The sequence below is a fragment of the Haliotis asinina genome, chromosome 2 (assembly GCF_037392515.1).
Source record: "Haliotis asinina isolate JCU_RB_2024 chromosome 2, JCU_Hal_asi_v2, whole genome shotgun sequence".
Taxonomy (NCBI): Eukaryota; Metazoa; Mollusca; class Gastropoda; order Lepetellida; family Haliotidae; genus Haliotis; species Haliotis asinina.
Window position 1 is genome coordinate 5983883 of NC_090281.1, and position 19799 is coordinate 6003681.

A 19799-nucleotide genomic window follows, 5' to 3' on the forward strand; every position below is an offset into this window, starting at 1 on the left:
GGTCAATCATTTAAATTATTTCCATTTAAGCCATAATGTATCCAAAATTCCTTAATGCTTTCAGAGACATTTTGTTATGTCGATAAATAGACCACAGGCCTATTACCACATAAATACATTATAAATACTAATTTCATGATTCATGTTTCTCGTACATGTACCAGTATCGAAACAAGTACAGATTTCTAAAGTTTAAGAAAACAAGACATGAGGAGTGTGAATGGCTGTTTTGGCGGACGACGTAAAGATCATAAGAAAGTAGTATTCATTGTGCACATCTCCATAGTACCTTCCATGTGCCAAAATGCTTCTAAATATATTAAAACTGATTGCAGTGACAAACCTTCCCGGTTCAAAGTTACTCTCAAAATGTTTAAATTTCTGTAATTTGGACATACTCTTAATAGCAGAATTGCAATACATTGCAAATGTATTTTTCATCCATTTCTTATGCTGTGCCAGAAACAACTCTAACGTTTTCTGCTCCTGGGTTTAACCACACAAACATAAATCCTTGTGAACGTGAAGCAGTCATAACTTTTGAAACATAGTTCTTTTCTATCAGACACTGAAACATTTTACATACTAGCATCTCTATATATTTGTGGCCTGTACCTTAAATGTCTTGACCAGTATGTAATTACTCTTTGAAAGTTACGTGAGAATATATGATAGCATCCACATTCACTTCATACAACAAAAACTATTTGCATATAAACCAATTCAGTAAGAGAATCTAATTGCATTGGAAAAGAATTGCGGTGAAAAGAAGTATTTTCCTGAGTCCCATTCGTGATTCGAACACACACTATGGGTTGATCGCCAGCACACAAAGTCAGTCGCCTAACCTGCTCGGTCACCGCGACTTCCACCATTTTTCAGTAAATGCGTTTGGTATGGGTTCAAATCCCTAATGGGACCCAACCGAACAAAAGCAGTGGAATCTATATGCTTAGTGTAATTCCGAATATACCATACAATACAAATGCACATTGGCCAAGAGGTAGAAAAACTGCTTTCGACAGATAGAACAGATTTAAACACGGTTTAAACATATTGTTATTCATGAAAGTGAATTGAGATTGGTCAGCAAGCATCACTGCTCATCTTAACACCACTCCCATACAACATGAAATACAACATGAAATGGAGGATTTGACGTCATCGATACTGACTATTGCATAAATATATTAATATTTTTAAAATATATATAAATATACTCAGACAAAAACGAAACTTCACATTCTTTCTTCACGGCACTATAAAATAACAAGAGATGTTAAAGTGGTTTAATTGTTATTATTGCATTGCTGAGATATGTGTGATGTACTCGATACACTGACAGTGCCACAATCAGTTCCATTAGATTGGCAGCCCGCAACCGTTTTCCAATGTTGTGTGAGGACAGTTGACCTCTAAACATCTCAGCCCTGGTTCGTGTAGCCGGCAGAAATCTGTCACGTAGGTGACGTAGGACGATTTGACGGTCTTCTGCACGTGAAGTCACACGTGGACGACCCGACTTTGGGCGATCAGAAGTGGTGCCAGTTTGTTGTAGACGACCTCGCAAATTATACACAGTACGACAGCTGCCCCCCCTCCATTGCTCTTGCGACACCAATAACTGATCTTCCCGCTTGCAACATGCCAACGGCCCATTCACGTTACATATTTGACAATCGTGGCATTTAAAGTACCGTTAGAACTGTGGTTTAAAAGTGTTTTTCTTTCATTCTTGAGGCCAATACAGACGCGTGCAAATGAAGAAAACTTCGATGCGAAGAGCACGTGATCGCCTGCACGTGCAAAATCTGATTTGACACTAACGTCATTTGTACGAAGAATGGATGGGTTTTAAGTGGGTTTCGCTAACGTTTTTCTAGAGTCGAAAGATACAGATCCCATTTCGGATACACAGATGTATAATCAGGGAAAAAATATTCATTAGTTTTCAAAAATTTCATTTTGTGAAGTTCCTTTCTTTGACTCAGTATATATACAGATTACATCAAATATAACTAACTAGTCATAAGTTAGATAGTAACAGCCGTGTGTGTCTAGCAAGCCATCGTAGAAATATGAGTTATTCATGAGAGGGTTGTTGAGGAAATGCAATTATTTTCCTGAGCGTTGTGTGTTGATGATATAATCGTGGGCGGACTCAACTATTTTCTGGTATTCACGACGAGTAAATTCTTTGCTTCCTTTCAAAATGGTATCCAGGCTATAACACGATTGTTCGGGCATTCAGTTATCCCAATATAATAGTCAATAGTCAAATATTGGCAAGATATATGGATTGTGCACAGAATCCAACGTTTTGTGTGATAACTGGTATTTAAAGTTCCTCAGACATAGATGTTAGACAACATACGACATCCACATAGTCAACGGTTGTATCAACACCTTACATGCACCCTCGTCAATGCTACATTCATGCAAATGGCGTCATTCTAACTAATAGCGAAATTCCACGTCAAGTACAGTCCCGATATACGACTCGTGGTTTTCCCAGCAGACCAAAAATATCAACCCAACAACCCTACATAATCTCACACTTCTCGCAGAAATCCACCAGCACATCACCAACCTGGCTAAGTATAGTACAAATCAAAGCTAACATCGGTGTCATTTACTGTGCTACTACATATCCCAACCAAATCCTAAAATAACCTCCAACAATTAAATATACCACAAAACACAAAACATAATGAATCGTATCCGTAATCAAATAATAACGAGGCTGCATGCATAATTTACAGTTGAATACAAATGGTGCGGCTCCTTCACAGCCATCACGAACTAACAGTTAAACTCAACAAAAAGCAATTGTCCCCATATCATATGTGTTAAGGAAACTTAACAAATCAAAATTAGACTTTACTGAGCCAAATCGCCTCCAAGTAGAGCCAGCGGGAGCTTGGGATCATGTCAGGAAGGGCATAAATCACAAAGAGATAACCCTAAATTCTCCCAACCTAGAAAGCAAAAAAAGAATAACAATAAATGTCGTCATCAAAGACCATAACAAAAATAAACGAAAAAGCATGAAGATCGCTGGGTCCTTAAGTAGGTAAGCGCATATTTCACCATCTATTTGGGGGATATTAATACCCACCGACTCTCCTAGGGAGGAGATCAATACGGCCAATGGTCGACTGGATCGATCAAACTAACCTGAAATACTACACAACGATGTGGTTAGGTATGGTGGTAAAAAAAACTTATTTCTGCCATAGATTTTACAATATGCGCCAAGTATTCAGTGGAAAGTGCATAATGATCCGGTCGTTGGGCAGCAACCATGGTCCTTTCCAGGGCAGTTGGCATTATAAAGGGATAAATCTTGAGAAAAACATAAAAAAGCTTGGAAATATTCCAAGACCTGCCTGAACCAAACTGAACTAGAAGGAACCCCACTTTTTTTCCAAATCATGCAAACTGTATAGTTAAGATACATGCATACAACAAGAATCCATCCCGCCTGAAATGTCCGAAAACAGAAAAGAAAATTAAACACACTAACCAATTCTCAAAAGGTTATTAAATAAAGCTAAGTGGAGAACTCTTGATACATATCAATACAGCATATCAACTAAATCACCACGTGCAACGCCTATTTAAAACCCCCAAAGCTAAAAACTGGAAGTAATTCTGCTCTCAACTACGTCGCAACCGCCCCCCGCCTTTCACAACACGTAAACACATTAATCCTTTCTGTACACCAAAACTGAAGATTCAAACACATTTTGCAAACAATGCTGAATGGAGCTCTAGAGTTCGCTGGACACCAAGAGACACTTACAACTACAAACACTGATAAACCAACTAAATGATGCGCAAAGGTGCATTGCTAGTGACAACAGGCCCATCAGTACCAATGAAAATCTACTACACAATGCCACAAGACAACAAAAGTAATGTAATGACAGTTTTAATTCTTAATGGAAATAATTCCCTTAGGGCGCGCAGTTAATCAAAAATGGTGCAAACATAACACTTCCAAGAACAATAGACATAACCTTCCCAAGTGGTTTAATGATTATAACTGACCCACTTTCGATTGAAATCAAAATAGTCAAGAGGGTTCGTCTATGAAATTGGAGTCATGAAAGATCATTTATTTCTCAAAATCATGATCAAGAGTAGTCAGTTTTTATCTGAGGCTACGCTTGTACAGCACCGACCATAAATGTCCCTGAATCGTGTGAATGGCTTATTAGCGAAACGAGTCGATAGACCCAGGGAACGTACAACAAAAAGTCGATATGTCCTGTTTCTCTATATTAGTGTTATCCAGTACACGGGTGGTACAAAAACCATTAAAGAAAAAAATCCGACACTAATAAAGAAGCAGCATATCTCAATGGAAATGAATATGCGATACATTGAAGTACTGCTGCATTTCGGAATGGCTGTAGAGCCACAGCACAGGAAGTGCTCACATAAACAATGTAAACGCATGTTTTAATTTCCGCTTCCAAGTACACTCCTCATTGGCTCTATCAGCATTATGATATTAACTGGCGTTCTACATCACACAACCAGGTCGAATGCAACTTAGGGTGTTGGAAAACCAGCACAGTCTCCACTTCTCTAAAATGTGATTTCTAACAGTTCAGAAGTGTAAATCTCTATTTTCAACCAGTGTTTCAAGCCTCGGTAACGCAGTAGGTAGAGCGTCAGTCTCATAATCAGTCAAGCTTCCAATGTCAGAGGAATCTGAAGGTTGTGACTTCGATCCTCACCCGGGGCATTTCTATTTTCTGTTTTTCCTTCATAATCATCACCATATTCGTTTCAAACTATTTCCACTGACCTCTTCTACTGCTGTACCCGCTTGGGTGAAATATTCTGACCGATAAGTATGTGACAAATGCAGCAAACACGAAATGGCTGTACAGCCACAACACAGGAAGTGCTTACATCAAGAAAATAAACGCATGTTTCAATTCCCTTTTTAAGTACACTTCTCATTACATCTGTCAGGATTATGATGTTAACTGCTGTTTCCTCACATTGTGCATCATTTACAACAGTCGAATGCAAGTTAAGGTGTTGAAAAACCAGCACAGTCTCCAATTGTCTGGCACGTGATTTGTGACAGTTGAGAAATATATATCTAAATTTCCGACCAGGGGTTCAAGCCTCGGTAGAGCAGTAGGTAGCGCGTCAGTCTCATAATCAGTCAGGCTTCCAATGTCAGAGCAATCTGAAGGTCGTGAGTTCGATCCTCACCAGGGGCATTTCTTTCTTCTGTTTTCCCTTCATAATCATTACCATATTCGTTTCAAACTATTTCCACTCAGCTCTTCTACTGCTGTACCCGTCTGCCTGAAATAGTCTGACCGATAAATATGTGACAAATGCAGCAAACACGAAATGGCTGTACAGCCACAACACAGGAAGTGCTTACATGAAGAAAATAAACGCATGTTTCAATTCCTTTTTCAAGTACACTCCTCCTTACGTCTCTCAGGATTATGATGTTAACTGCTGTTTCCTCACATTGTGCATCATTTACAACAATCGAATGCAAGTTAAGGTGTTGAAAAACCAGCACAGTCTCCATTTATCTGACTCTTCATTTGTGACAGTTGAGAAATATATATTTAAATTTCCGACCAACGTTTCAAGCCTCGGTAGCGCAGTAGGCAGGGCGTCAGTCTCAAAATCAGTCAAGCTTCCAATGTCAGAGCAATCTGAAGGTCGTGAGTTCGATCCTCACCAGGGGCATTTCTTTCTTCTGTTTTCCCTTCATAATCATTACCATATTCGTTTCAAACTATTTCCACTCAGCTCCTCTACTGCTGTACCCGTCTGCCTGAAATAGTCTGACCGATAAATATGTGACAAATGCAGCAAACACGAAATGGCTGTACAGCCACAACACAGGAAGTGCTTACATCAAGAAAATAAACGCATGTTTCAATTCCTTTTTCAAGTACACTCCTCCTTACGTCTCTCAGGATTATGATGTTAACTGCTGTTTCCTCATATTGTGCATCATTTACAACAGTCGAATGCAAGTTAAGGTGTTGAAAAACCAGCACAGTCTCCATTTATCTGACTCTTCATTTGTGACAGTTGAGAAATATATATCTAACTTTCTGACAGCGTTTCAAGCCTCGGTAACGCAGTAGGTAGCGCGTCAGTCTCATAATCAGTCAAGCTTCCAATGTCAGAGCAATCTGAAGGTCGTGAGTTCGATCCTCACCCGGGGCAATTCGTTTTTCTGTTTTTCCTTCATAATCATTACCATATTCGTTTCAAACTATTTCCACTCAGCTCTTCTACTGCTGTACCCGTCTGCCTGAAATAGTCTGACCGATAAATATGTGACAAATGCAGCAAACACGAAATGGCTGTACAACCACAACACAGGAAGTGCTTACATGAAGAAAATAAACGCATGTTTCAATTCCTTTTTCAAGTACACTCCTCCTTACGTCTCTCAGGATTATGATGTTAACTGCTGTTTCCTCATATTGTGCATCATTTACAACAGTCGAATGAAAGTTAAGGTGTTGAAAAACCAGCACAGTCTCCATTTATCTGACTCTTCATTTGTGACAGTTGAGAAATATATATCTAAATTTCCGATCAGCGTTTCAAGCCTCGGTAGCGCAGTAGGTAGCGCGTCAGTCTCATAATCAGTCAAGCTTCCAATGTCAGAGCCATCAGAAGGTCGTGAGTTCGATCCTCACCCGGGGCATTTCGTTTTTCTGTTTTTCATTCATAATCATTACCATATTCGTTTCAAACTATTTCCACTCTGCTTTTCTACTGCTGTACCCGTCTGCCTGAAATAGTCTGACCGATAAATATGTGACAAATGCAGCAAACACGAAATGGCTGTACAGCCACAACACAGGAAGTGCTTACATCAAGAAAAGAAACGCATGTTTCAATTCCTTTTTCAAGTACACTCCTCCTTACGTCTCTCAGGATTATGATGTTAACTTCTGTTTCCTCACATTGTGCATCATTTACAACAGTCGAATGCAAGTAAAGGTGTTGAAAAACCAGCACAGTATCCAATTGTCTGGCACTTCATTTGTGACAGTTGAGAAATATATATCTAAATTTCCGACCAACGTTTCAAGCCTCGGTAACGCAGTAGGTAGCGCGTCAGTCTCATAATCAGTCAAGCTTCCAATGTCAGAGCAATCTGAAGGTCGTGAGTTCGATCCTCACCCAGGGCATTTCTTTTTTCTGTTTTCCCTTCATAATCATTACCATATTCGTTTCAAACTATTTCCACTCTGCTCTTCTACTGCTGTACCCGTCTGCCTGAAATAGTCTGACCGATAAATATGTGACAAATGCAGCAAACACGAAATGGCTGTACAGCCACAACACAGGAAGTGCTTACATCAAGAAAATAAACGCATGTTTCAATTCCTTTTTCAAGTACACTCCTCCTTACGTCTCTCAGGATTATGATGTTAACTGCTGTTTCCTCACATTGTGCATCATTTACAACAGTCGAATGCAAGTTAAGGTGTTGAAAAACCAGCACAGTATCCAATTGTCTGGCACTTCATTTGTGACAGTTGAGAGATATATATCTAAATTTCCGACCAACGTTTCAAGCCTCGGTAACGCAGTAGGTAGCGCGTCAGTCTCATAATCAGTCAAGCTTCCAATGTCAGAGCAATCTGAAGGTCGTGAGTTCGATCCTCACCCGGGGCATTTGTTTTTCTGTTTTCCCTTCATAATCATTACCATATTCGTTTCAAACTATTTCCACTGAGCTCTTCTACTGCTGTACCCGTCTGCCTGAAATAGTCTGACCGATAAATATGTGACAAATGCAGCAAACACGAAATGGCTGTACAACCACAACACAGGAAGTGCTTACATGAAGAAAATAAACGCATGTTTCAATTCCTTTTTCAAGTACACTCCTCCTTACGTCTCTCAGGACTATGATGTTAACTGCTGTTTCCTCACATTGTGCATCATTTACAACAGTCGAATGCAAGTTAAGGTGTTGAAAAACCAGCACAGTCTCCATTTATCGGACTCTTCATTTGTGACAGTTGAGAAATATATATCTAAATTTCCGATCAGCGTTTCAAGCCTCGGTAGCGCAGTAGGTAGCGCGTCAGTCTCATAATCAGCCAAGCTTCCAATGTCAGAGGAGTCTGAAGGTCGTCAGTTCGATCCTCACCCGGGGCAATTCGTTTTTCTGTTTTTCATTCATAATCATTACCATATTCGTTTCAAACTATTTCCACTCTGCTCTTCTACTGCTGTACCCGTCTGCCTGAAATAGTCTGACCGATAAATATGTGACAAATGCAGCAAACACGAAATGGCTGTACAGCCACAACACAGGAAGTGCTTACACGAAGAAAATAAACGCATGTTTCAATTCCTTTTTCAACTACACTCCTCCTTACGTCTCTCAGGATTATGATGTTAACTGCTGTTTCCTCACATTGTGCATCATTTACAACAGTCGAATGCAAGTTAAGGTGTTGAAAAACCAGCACAGTATCCAATTGTCTGGCACTTCATTTGTGACAGTTGAGAAATATATATCTAAATTTCCGACCAACGTTTCAAGCCTCGGTAACGCAGTAGGTAGCGCGTCAGTCTCATAATCAGTCAAGCTTCCAATGTCAGAGCAATCTGAAGGTCGTGAGTTCGATCCTCACCCAGGGCATTTCTTTTTTCTGTTTTTCCTTCATAATCATTACCATATTCGTTTCAAACTGTTTCCACTGAGCTCTTCTACTGCTGTACCCGTCTGCCTGAAATAGTCTGACCGATAAATATGTGACAAATGCAGCAAACACGAAATGGCTGTACAGCCACAACACAGGAAGTGCTTACATGAAGAAAATAAACGCATGTTTCAATTCCTTTTTCAAGTACACTCCTCCTTACGTCTCTCAGGATTATGATGTTAACTGCTGTTTCCTCATATTGTGCATCATTTACAACAGTCGAATGCAAGTTAAGGTGTTGAAAAACCAGCACAGTCTCCATTTATCTGGCACGTGATTTGTGACAGTTGAGAAATATATATCTAACTTTAGGACAAGTGTTTCAAGCCTCGGTAGCGCAGTAGGTAGCGCGTCAGTCTCATAATCAGTCAAGCTTCCAATGTCAGAGCAATCTGAAGGTCGTGAGTTCGATCCTCACCCGGGACATTTCGTTTTTCTGTTTTTCCTTCATAATCATTACCATATTCGTTTCAAACTGTTTCCACTCAGCTCTTCTACTGCTGTACCCGTCTGCATGAAATAGTCTGACCGATAAATATGTGACAAATGCAGCAAACATGAAATGGCTGTACAGGCACAACACAGGAAGTGCTTACATCAAGAAAATAAACGCATGTTTCAATTCCTTTTTCAAGTACACTCCTCCTTACGTCTCTCAGGATTATGATGTTAACTGCTGTTTCCTCACATTGTGCATCATTTACAACAGTCGAATGCAAGTTAAGGTGTTGAAAAACCAGCACAGTATCCAGTTGTCTGGCACTTCATTTGTGACAGTTGAGAGATATATATCTAAATTTCCGACCAACGTTTCAAGCCTCGGTAGCGCAGTAGGTAGCGCGTCAGTCTCATAATCAGTCAAGCTTCCAATGTCAGAGCAATCTGAAGGTCGTGAGTTCGATCCTCACCCGGGGCATTTTGTTTTTCTGTTTTTCCTTCATAATCATTACCATATTCGTTTCAAACTGTTTCCACTGAGCTCTTCTACTGCTGTACCCGTCTGCCTGAAATAGTCTGACCGATAAATATGTGACAAATGCAGCAAACACGAAATGGCTGTACAGCCACAACACAGGAAGTGCTTACATCAAGAAAATAAACGCATGTTTCAATTCCTTTTTCAAGTACACTCCTCCTTACGTCTCTCAGGATTATGATGTTAACTGCTGTTTCCTCATATTGTGCATCATTTACAACAGTCGAATGCAAGTTAAGGTGTTGAAAAACCAGCACAGTCTCCATTTATCTGGCACGTGATTTGTGGCAGTTGAGAAATACATATCTAACTTTAGGACAAGTGTTTCAAGCCTCGGTAGCGCAGTAGGTAGCGCGTCAGTCTCATAGTCATTCAAGCTTCCAATGTCAGAGCAATCTGAAGGTCGTGAGTTCGATCCTCACCCGGGGCATTTCGTTTTTCTGTTTTTCCTTCATAATCATTACCATATTCGTTTCAAACTGTTTCCACTCAGCTCTTCTACTGCTGTACCCGTCTGCCTGAAATAGTCTGACCGATAAATATGTGACAAATGCAGCAAACACGAAATGGCTGTACAGCCACAACACAGGAAGTGCTTACATGAAGAAAATAAACGCATGTTTCAATTCCTTTTTCAAGTACACTCCTCCTTACGTCTCTCAGGATTATGATGTTAACTGCTGTTTCCTCATATTGTGCATCATTTACAACAGTCGAATGCATGTTAAGGTGTTGAAAAACCAGCACAGTATCCAATTGTCTGGCACTTCATTTGTGACAGTTGAGAAATATATATCTAAATTTCCGACCAACGTTTCAAGCCTCGGCAGCGCAGTAGGTAGCGCGTCAGTCTCATAATCAGCCAAGCTTCCAATGTCAGAGCAATCTGAAGGTCGTGAGTTCGATCCTCACCCGGGGCATTTCTTTTTTCTGTTTTTCCTTCATAATCATTACCATATTCGTTTCAAACTATTTCCACTCAGCTCTTCTACTGCTGTACCCGTCTGACTGAAATAGTCTGACCGATAAATATGTGACAAATGCAGCAAACACGAAATGGCTGTACAGCCACAACACAGGAAGTGCTTACATCAAGAAAATAAACGCATGTTTCAATTCCTTTTTCAAATACACTCCTCCTTACGTCTCTCAGGATTATGATGTTAACTTCTGTTTCCTCACATTGTGCATCATTTACAACAGTCGAATGCAAGTTAAGGTGTTGAAAAACCAGCACAGTCTCCATTTATCTGGCACGTGATTTGTGACAGTTGAGAAATATATATCTAAATTTCCGACCAGCGCTTCAAGCCTCGGTAGCGCAGTAGGTAGCGCGTCAGTCTCATAATCAGCCAAGCTTCCAATGTCAGAGCAATCTGAAGGTCGTGAGTTCGATCCTCACCCGGGGCATTTCGTTTTTCTGTTTTTCCTTCATAATCATTACCATATTCGTTTCAAACTGTTTCCACTCAGCTCTTCTACTGCTGTACCCGTCTGCATGAAATAGTCTGACCGATAAATATGTGACAAATGCAGCAAACACGAAATGGCTGTACAGCCACAACACAGGAAGTGCTTACATCAAGAAAATAAACGCATGTTTCAATTCCTTTTTCAAGTACACTCCTCCTTACGTCTCTCAGGATTATGATGTTAACTGCTGTTTCCTCACATTGTGCATCATTTACAACAGTCGAATGCAAGTTAAGGTGTTGAAAAACCAGCACAGTATCCAATTGTCTGGCACTTCATTTGTGACAGTTGAGAGATATATATCTAAATTTCCGACCAACGTTTCAAGCCTCGGTAACGCAGTAGGTAGCGCGTCAGTCTCATAATCAGTCAAGCTTCCAATGTCAGAGCAATCTGAAGGTCGTGAGTTCGATCCTCACCCGGGGCATTTTGTTTTTCTGTTTTTCCTTCATAATCATTACCATATTCGTTTCAAACTGTTTCCACTCAGCTCTTCTACTGCTGTACCCGTCTGCCTGAAATAGTCTGACCGATAAATATGTGACAAATGCAGCAAACACGAAATGGCTGTACAGCCACAACACAGGAAGTGCTTACATGAAGAAAATAAACGCATGTTTCAATTCCTTTTTCAAGTACACTCCTCTTTACGTCTCTCAGGATTATGATGTTAACTGCTGTTTCCTCACATTGTGCATCATTTACAACAGTCGAATGCAAGTTAAGGTGTTGAAAAACCAGCACAGTCTCCATTTATCTGACTCTTCATTTGTGACAGTTGAGAAATATATATCTAACTTTCTGACAGCGTTTCAAGCCTCGGTAACGCAGTAGGTAGCGCGTCAGTCTCATAATCAGCCAAGCTTCCAATGTCAGAGGAATCTGAAGGTCGTGAGTTCGATCCTCACCAGGGGCATTTCGTTTTTCTGTTTTTCCTTCATAATCATTACCATATTCGTTTCAAACTATTTCCACTCAGCTCTTCTACTGCTGTACCCGTCTGCCTGAAATAGTCTGACCGATAAATATGTGACAAATGCAGCAAACACGAAATGGCTGTACAGCCACAACACAGGAAGTGCTTACATCAAGAAAATAAACGCATGTTTCAATTCCTTTTTCAAGTACACTCCTCCTTACGTCTCTCAGGATTATGATGTTAACTGCTGTTTCCTCGCATTGTGCATCATTTACAACAGTCGAATGCATGTTAAGGTGTTGAAAAACCAGCACAGTATCCAATTGTCTGGCACTTCATTTGTGACAGTTCAGAAATATATATCTAAATTTCCGACCAACGTTTCAAGCCTCGGTAGCGCAGTAGGTAGCGCGTCAGTCTCATAATCAGTCAAGCTTCCAATGTCAGAGCAATCTGAAGGTCGTGAGTTCGATCCTCACCCGGGGCATTTGTTTTTCTGTTTTCCCTTCATAATCATTACCATATTCGTTTCAAACTATTTCCACTGAGCTCTTCTACTGCTGTACCCGTCTGCCTGAAATAGTCTGACCGATAAATATGTGACAAATGCAGCAAACACGAAATGGCTGTACAACCACAACACAGGAAGTGCTTACATGAAGAAAATAAACGCATGTTTCAATTCCTTTTTCAAGTACACTCCTCCTTACGTCTCTCAGGACTATGATGTTAACTGCTGTTTCCTCACATTGTGCATCATTTACAACAGTCGAATGCAAGTTAAGGTGTTGAAAAACCAGCACAGTCTCCATTTATCTGGCACGTGATTTGTGACAGTTGAGAAATATATATCTAAATTTCCGACCAGCGCTTCAAGCCTCGGTAGCGCAGTAGGTAGCGCGTCAGTCTCATAATCAGCCAAGCTTCCAATGTCAGAGCAATCTGAAGGTCGTGAGTTCGATCCTCACCCGGGGCATTTCGTTTTTCTGTTTTTCCTTCATAATCATTACCATATTCGTTTCAAACTGTTTCCACTCAGCTCTTCTACTGCTGTACCCGTCTGCATGAAATAGTCTGACCGATAAATATGTGACAAATGCAGCAAACACGAAATGGCTGTACAGCCACAACACAGGAAGTGCTTACATCAAGAAAATAAACGCATGTTTCAATTCCTTTTTCAAGTACACTCCTCCTTACGTCTCTCAGGATTATGATGTTAACTGCTGTTTCCTCACATTGTGCATCATTTACAACAGTCGAATGCAAGTTAAGGTGTTGAAAAACCAGCACAGTATCCAATTGTCTGGCACTTCATTTGTGACAGTTGAGAGATATATATCTAAATTTCCGACCAACGTTTCAAGCCTCGGTAACGCAGTAGGTAGCGCGTCAGTCTCATAATCAGTCAAGCTTCCAATGTCAGAGCAATCTGAAGGTCGTGAGTTCGATCCTCACCCGGGGCATTTTGTTTTTCTGTTTTTCCTTCATAATCATTACCATATTCGTTTCAAACTGTTTCCACTCAGCTCTTCTACTGCTGTACCCGTCTGCCTGAAATAGTCTGACCGATAAATATGTGACAAATGCAGCAAACACGAAATGGCTGTACAGCCACAACACAGGAAGTGCTTACATGAAGAAAATAAACGCATGTTTCAATTCCTTTTTCAAGTACACTCCTCTTTACGTCTCTCAGGATTATGATGTTAACTGCTGTTTCCTCACATTGTGCATCATTTACAACAGTCGAATGCAAGTTAAGGTGTTGAAAAACCAGCACAGTCTCCATTTATCTGACTCTTCATTTGTGACAGTTGAGAAATATATATCTAACTTTCTGACAGCGTTTCAAGCCTCGGTAACGCAGTAGGTAGCGCGTCAGTCTCATAATCAGCCAAGCTTCCAATGTCAGAGGAATCTGAAGGTCGTGAGTTCGATCCTCACCAGGGGCATTTCGTTTTTCTGTTTTTCCTTCATAATCATTACCATATTCGTTTCAAACTATTTCCACTCAGCTCTTCTACTGCTGTACCCGTCTGCCTGAAATAGTCTGACCGATAAATATGTGACAAATGCAGCAAACACGAAATGGCTGTACAGCCACAACACAGGAAGTGCTTACATCAAGAAAATAAACGCATGTTTCAATTCCTTTTTCAAGTACACTCCTCCTTACGTCTCTCAGGATTATGATGTTAACTGCTGTTTCCTCGCATTGTGCATCATTTACAACAGTCGAATGCATGTTAAGGTGTTGAAAAACCAGCACAGTATCCAATTGTCTGGCACTTCATTTGTGACAGTTCAGAAATATATATCTAAATTTCCGACCAACGTTTCAAGCCTCGGTAGCGCAGTAGGTAGCGCGTCAGTCTCATAATCAGTCAAGCTTCCAATGTCAGAGCAATCTGAAGGTCGTGAGTTCGATCCTCACCCGGGGCATTTAGTTTTTCTGTTTTTCCTTCATAATCATTACCATATTCGTTTCAAACTATTTCCACTCAGCTCTTCTACTGCTGTACCCGTCTGCCTGAAATAGTCTGACCGATAAATATGTGACAAATGCAGCAAACACGAAATGGCTGTACAGCCACAACACAGGAAGTGCTTACATCAAGAAAATAAACGCATGTTTCAATTCCTTTTTCAAGTACACTCCTCCTTACGTCTCTCAGGATTATGATGTTAACTGCTGTTTCCTCATATTGTGCATCATTTACAACAGTCGAATGCATGTTAAGGTGTTGAAAAACCAGCACAGTATCCAATTGTCTGGCACTTCATTTGTGACAGTTGAGAGATATATATCTAAATTTCCGACCAACGTTTCAAGCCTCGGTAGCGCAGTAGGTAGCGCGTCAGTCTCATAATCAGCCAAGCTTCCAATGTCAGAGCAATCTGAAGGTCGTGAGTTCGATCCTCACCCGGGGCATTTCTTTTTTCTGTTTTTCCTTCATAATCATTACCATATTCGTTTCAAACTATTTCCACTCAGCTCTTCTACTGCTGTACCCGTCTGACTGAAATAGTCTGACCGATAAATATGTGACAAATGCAGCAAACACGAAATGGCTGTACAGCCACAACACAGGAAGTGCTTACATCAAGAAAATAAACGCATGTTTCAATTCCTTTTTCAAATACACTCCTCCTTACGTCTCTCAGGATTATGATGTTAACTTCTGTTTCCTCACATTGTGCATCATTTACAACAGTCGAATGCAAGTTAAGGTGTTGAAAAACCAGCACAGTCTCCATTTATCTGGCACGTGATTTGTGACAGTTGAGAAATATATATCTAAATTTCCGACCAGCGCTTCAAGCCTCGGTAGCGCAGTAGGTAGCGCGTCAGTCTCATAATCAGCCAAGCTTCCAATGTCAGAGCAATCTGAAGGTCGTGAGTTCGATCCTCACCCGGGACATTTCGTTTTTCTGTTTTTCCTTCATAATCATTACCATATTCGTTTCAAACTGTTTCCACTCAGCTCTTCTACTGCTGTACCCGTCTGCATGAAATAGTCTGACCGATAAATATGTGACAAATGCAGCAAACACGAAATGGCTGTACAGCCACAACACAGGAAGTGCTTACATCAAGAAAATAAACGCATGTTTCAATTCCTTTTTCAAGTACACTCCTCCTTACGTCTCTCAGGATTATGATGTTAACTGCTGTTTCCTCACATTGTGCATCATTTACAACAGTCGAATGCAAGTTAAGGTGTTGAAAAACCAGCACAGTATCCAATTGTCTGGCACTTCATTTGTGACAGTTGAGAGATATATATCTAAATTTCCGACCAACGTTTCAAGCCTCGGTAACGCAGTAGGTAGCGCGTCAGTCTCATAATCAGTCAAGCTTCCAATGTCAGAGCAATCTGAAGGTCGTGAGTTCGATCCTCACCCGGGGCATTTTGTTTTTCTGTTTTTCCTTCATAATCATTACCATATTCGTTTCAAACTGTTTCCACTCAGCTCTTCTACTGCTGTACCCGTCTGCCTGAAATAGTCTGACCGATAAATATGTGACAAATGCAGCAAACACGAAATGGCTGTACAGCCACAACACAGGAAGTGCTTACATGAAGAAAATAAACGCATGTTTCAATTCCTTTTTCAAGTACACTCCTCTTTACGTCTCTCAGGATTATGATGTTAACTGCTGTTTCCTCACATTGTGCATCATTTACAACAGTCGAATGGAAGTTAAGGTGTTGAAAAACCAGCACAGTCTCCATTTATCTGACTCTTCATTTGTGACAGTTGAGAAATATATATCTAACTTTCTGACAGCGTTTCAAGCCTCGGTAACGCAGTAGGTAGCGCGTCAGTCTCATAATCAGCCAAGCTTCCAATGTCAGAGGAATCTGAAGGTCGTGAGTTCGATCCTCACCAGGGGCATTTCGTTTTTCTGTTTTTCCTTCATAATCATTACCATATTCGTTTCAAACTGTTTCCACTCAGCTCTTCTACTGCTGTACCCGTCTGACTGAAATAGTCTGACCGATAAATATGTGACAAATGCAGCAAACACGAAATGGCTGTACAGCCACAACACAGGAAGTGCTTACATCAAGAAAATAAACGCATGTTTCAATTCCTTTTTCAAGTACACTCCTCCTTACGTCTCTCAGGATTATGATGTTAACTGCTGTTTCCTCACATTGTGCATCATTTACAACAGTCGAATGCAAGTTAAGGTGTTGAAAAACCAGCACAGTATCCAATTGTCTGGCACTTCATTTGTGACAGTTCAGAAATATATATCTAAATTTCCGCCCAACGTTTCAAGCCTCGGTAGCGCAGTAGGTAGCGCGTCAGTCTCATAATCAGTCAAGCTTCCAATGTCAGAGCAATCTGAAGGTCGTGAGTTCGATCCTCACCCGGGGCATTTAGTTTTTCTGTTTTTCCTTCATAATCATTACCATATTCGTTTCAAACTATTTCCACTCAGCTCTTCTACTGCTGTACCCGTCTGCCTGAAATAGTCTGACCGATAAATATGTGACAAATGCAGCAAACACGAAATGGCTGTACAGCCACAACACAGGAAGTGCTTACATCAAGAAAATAAACGCATGTTTCAATTCCTTTTTCAAGTACACTCCTCCTTACGTCTCTCAGGATTATGATGTTAACTGCTGTTTCCTCACATTGTGCATCATTTACAACAGTCGAATGCATGTTAAGGTGTTGAAAAACCAGCACAGTATCCAATTGTCTGGCACTTCATTTGTGACAGTTCAGAAATATATATCTAAATTTCCGACCAACGTTTCAAGCCTCGGTAACGCAGTAGGTAGCGCGTCAGTCTCATAATCAGTCAAGCTTCCAATGTCAGAGCAATCTGAAGGTCGTGAGTTCGATCCTCACCCGGGGCATTTAGTTTTTCTGTTTTTCCTTCATAATCATTACCATATTCGTTTCAAACTATTTCCACTCAGCTCTTCTACTGCTGTACCCGTCTGCCTGAAATAGTCTGACCGATAAATATGTGACAAATGCAGCAAACACGAAATGGCTGTACAGCCACAACACAGGAAGTGCTTACATCAAGAAAATAAACGCATGTTTCAATTCCTTTTTCAAGTACACTCCTCCTTACGTCTCTCAGGATTATGATGTTAACTGCTGTTTCCTCACATTGTGCATCATTTACAACAGTCGAATGCAAGTTAAGGTGTTGAAAAACCAGCACAGTATCCAATTGTCTGGCACTTCATTTGTGACAGTTGAGAGATATATATCTAAATTTCCGACCAACGTTTCAAGCCTCGGTAACGCAGTAGGTAGCGCGTCAGTCTCATAATCAGTCAAGCTTCCAATGTCAGAGCAATCTGAAGGTCGTGAGTTCGATCCTCACCCGGGGCATTTAGTTTTTCTGTTTTTCCTTCATAATCATTACCATATTCGTTTCAAACTGTTTCCACTGAGCTCTTCTACTGCTGTACCCGTCTGCATGAAATAGTCTGACCGATAAATATGTGACAAATGCAGCAAACACGAAATGGCTGTACAGCCACAACACAGGAAGTGCTTACATCAAGAAAATAAACGCATGTTTCAATTCCTTTTTCAAGTACACTCCTCCTTACGTCTCTCAGGATTATGATGTTAACTGCTGTTTCCTCATATTGTGCATCATTTACAACAGTCGAATGCAAGTTAAGGTGTTGAAAAACCAGCACAGTCTCCATTTATCTGGCACGTGATTTGTGACAGTTGAGAAATATATATCTAACTTTAGGACAAGTGTTTCAAGCCTCGGTAGCGCAGTAGGTAGCGCGTCAGTCTCATAATCAGTCAAGCTTCCAATGTCAGAGCAATCTGAAGGTCGTGAGTTCGATCCTCACCCGGGGCATTTCTTTTTTCTGTTTTTCCTTCATAATCATTACCATATTCGTTTCAAACTATTTCCACTCAGCTCTTCTACTGCTGTACCCGTCTGACTGAAATAGTCTGACCGATAAATATGTGACAAATGCAGCAAACACGAAATGGCTGTACAGCCACAACACAGGAAGTGCTTACATCAAGAAAATAAACGCATGTTTCAATTCCTTTTTCAAATACACTCCTCCTTACGTCTCTCAGGATTATGATGTTAACTTCTGTTTCCTCACATTGTGCATCATTTACAACAGTCGAATGCAAGTTAAGGTGTTGAAAAACCAGCACAGTCTCCATTTATCTGGCACGTGATTTGTGACAGTTGAGAAATATATATCTAAATTTCCGACCAGCGCTTCAAGCCTCGGTAGCGCAGTAGGTAGCGCGTCAGTCTCATAATCAGCCAAGCTTCCAATGTCAGAGCAATCTGAAGGTCGTGAGTTCGATCCTCACCCGGGACATTTCGTTTTTCTGTTTTTCCTTCATAATCATTACCATATTCGTTTCAAACTGTTTCCACTCAGCTGTTCTACTGCTGTACCCGTCTGCATGAAATAGTCTGACCGATAAATATGTGACAAATGCAGCAAACACGAAATGGCTGTACAGCCACAACACAGGAAGTGCTTACATCAAGAAAATAAACGCATGTTTCAATTCCTTTTTCAAGTACACTCCTCCTTACGTCTCTCAGGATTATGATGTTAACTGCTGTTTCCTCACATTGTGCATCATTTACAACAGTCGAATGCAAGTTAAGGTGTTGAAAAACCAGCACAGTATCCAATTGTCTGGCACTTCATTTGTGACAGTTGAGAGATATATATCTAAATTTCCGACCAACGTTTCAAGCCTCGGTAACGCAGTAGGTAGCGCGTCAGTCTCATAATCAGTCAAGCTTCCAATGTCAGAGCAATCTGAAGGTCGTGAGTTCGATCCTCACCCGGGGCATTTTGTTTTTCTGTTTTTCCTTCATAATCATTACCATATTCGTTTCAAACTGTTTCCACTCAGCTCTTCTACTGCTGTACCCGTCTGCCTGAAATAGTCTGACCGATAAATATGTGACAAATGCAGCAAACACGAAATGGCTGTACAGCCACAACACAGGAAGTGCTTACATGAAGAAAATAAACGCATGTTTCAATTCCTTTTTCAAGTACACTCCTCTTTACGTCTCTCAGGATTATGATGTTAACTGCTGTTTCCTCACATTGTGCATCATTTACAACAGTCGAATGCAAGTTAAGGTGTTGAAAAACCAGCACAGTCTCCATTTATCTGACTCTTCATTTGTGAC

The 19799-nt window shown here is 40.6% G+C and overlaps 9 non-coding genes across 9 annotated transcripts; all 9 read left to right on the forward strand.

The window, feature by feature from the left end:
- The first annotated feature begins 9554 nt into the window (after positions 1-9554).
- On the forward strand, positions 9555-9654 carry Trnam-cau (transfer RNA methionine (anticodon CAU)). Its single transcript has 2 exons — positions 9555-9591; positions 9619-9654. It is a non-coding gene; the product is annotated as a tRNA-Met (tRNA).
- Positions 9655-10044: 390 nt separating this feature from the next.
- Positions 10045-10144, forward strand: Trnam-cau (transfer RNA methionine (anticodon CAU)). The gene is made up of 2 exons: positions 10045-10081; positions 10109-10144. It is a non-coding gene; the product is annotated as a tRNA-Met (tRNA).
- An 880-nt stretch (positions 10145-11024) lies between these two features.
- On the forward strand, positions 11025-11124 carry Trnam-cau (transfer RNA methionine (anticodon CAU)). The gene is made up of 2 exons: positions 11025-11061; positions 11089-11124. It is a non-coding gene; the product is annotated as a tRNA-Met (tRNA).
- Positions 11125-12493: 1369 nt separating this feature from the next.
- On the forward strand, positions 12494-12593 carry Trnam-cau (transfer RNA methionine (anticodon CAU)). The gene is made up of 2 exons: positions 12494-12530; positions 12558-12593. It is a non-coding gene; the product is annotated as a tRNA-Met (tRNA).
- A 389-nt stretch (positions 12594-12982) lies between these two features.
- Trnam-cau (transfer RNA methionine (anticodon CAU)) lies at positions 12983-13082 on the forward strand. The gene is made up of 2 exons: positions 12983-13019; positions 13047-13082. It is a non-coding gene; the product is annotated as a tRNA-Met (tRNA).
- A 1369-nt stretch (positions 13083-14451) lies between these two features.
- Positions 14452-14551, forward strand: Trnam-cau (transfer RNA methionine (anticodon CAU)). Its single transcript has 2 exons — positions 14452-14488; positions 14516-14551. It is a non-coding gene; the product is annotated as a tRNA-Met (tRNA).
- Positions 14552-14941: 390 nt separating this feature from the next.
- Positions 14942-15041, forward strand: Trnam-cau (transfer RNA methionine (anticodon CAU)). Its single transcript has 2 exons — positions 14942-14978; positions 15006-15041. It is a non-coding gene; the product is annotated as a tRNA-Met (tRNA).
- Positions 15042-16900: 1859 nt separating this feature from the next.
- Trnam-cau (transfer RNA methionine (anticodon CAU)) lies at positions 16901-17000 on the forward strand. The gene is made up of 2 exons: positions 16901-16937; positions 16965-17000. It is a non-coding gene; the product is annotated as a tRNA-Met (tRNA).
- Positions 17001-18370: 1370 nt separating this feature from the next.
- Positions 18371-18470, forward strand: Trnam-cau (transfer RNA methionine (anticodon CAU)). The gene is made up of 2 exons: positions 18371-18407; positions 18435-18470. It is a non-coding gene; the product is annotated as a tRNA-Met (tRNA).
- Positions 18471-19799: the final 1329 nt, after the last annotated feature.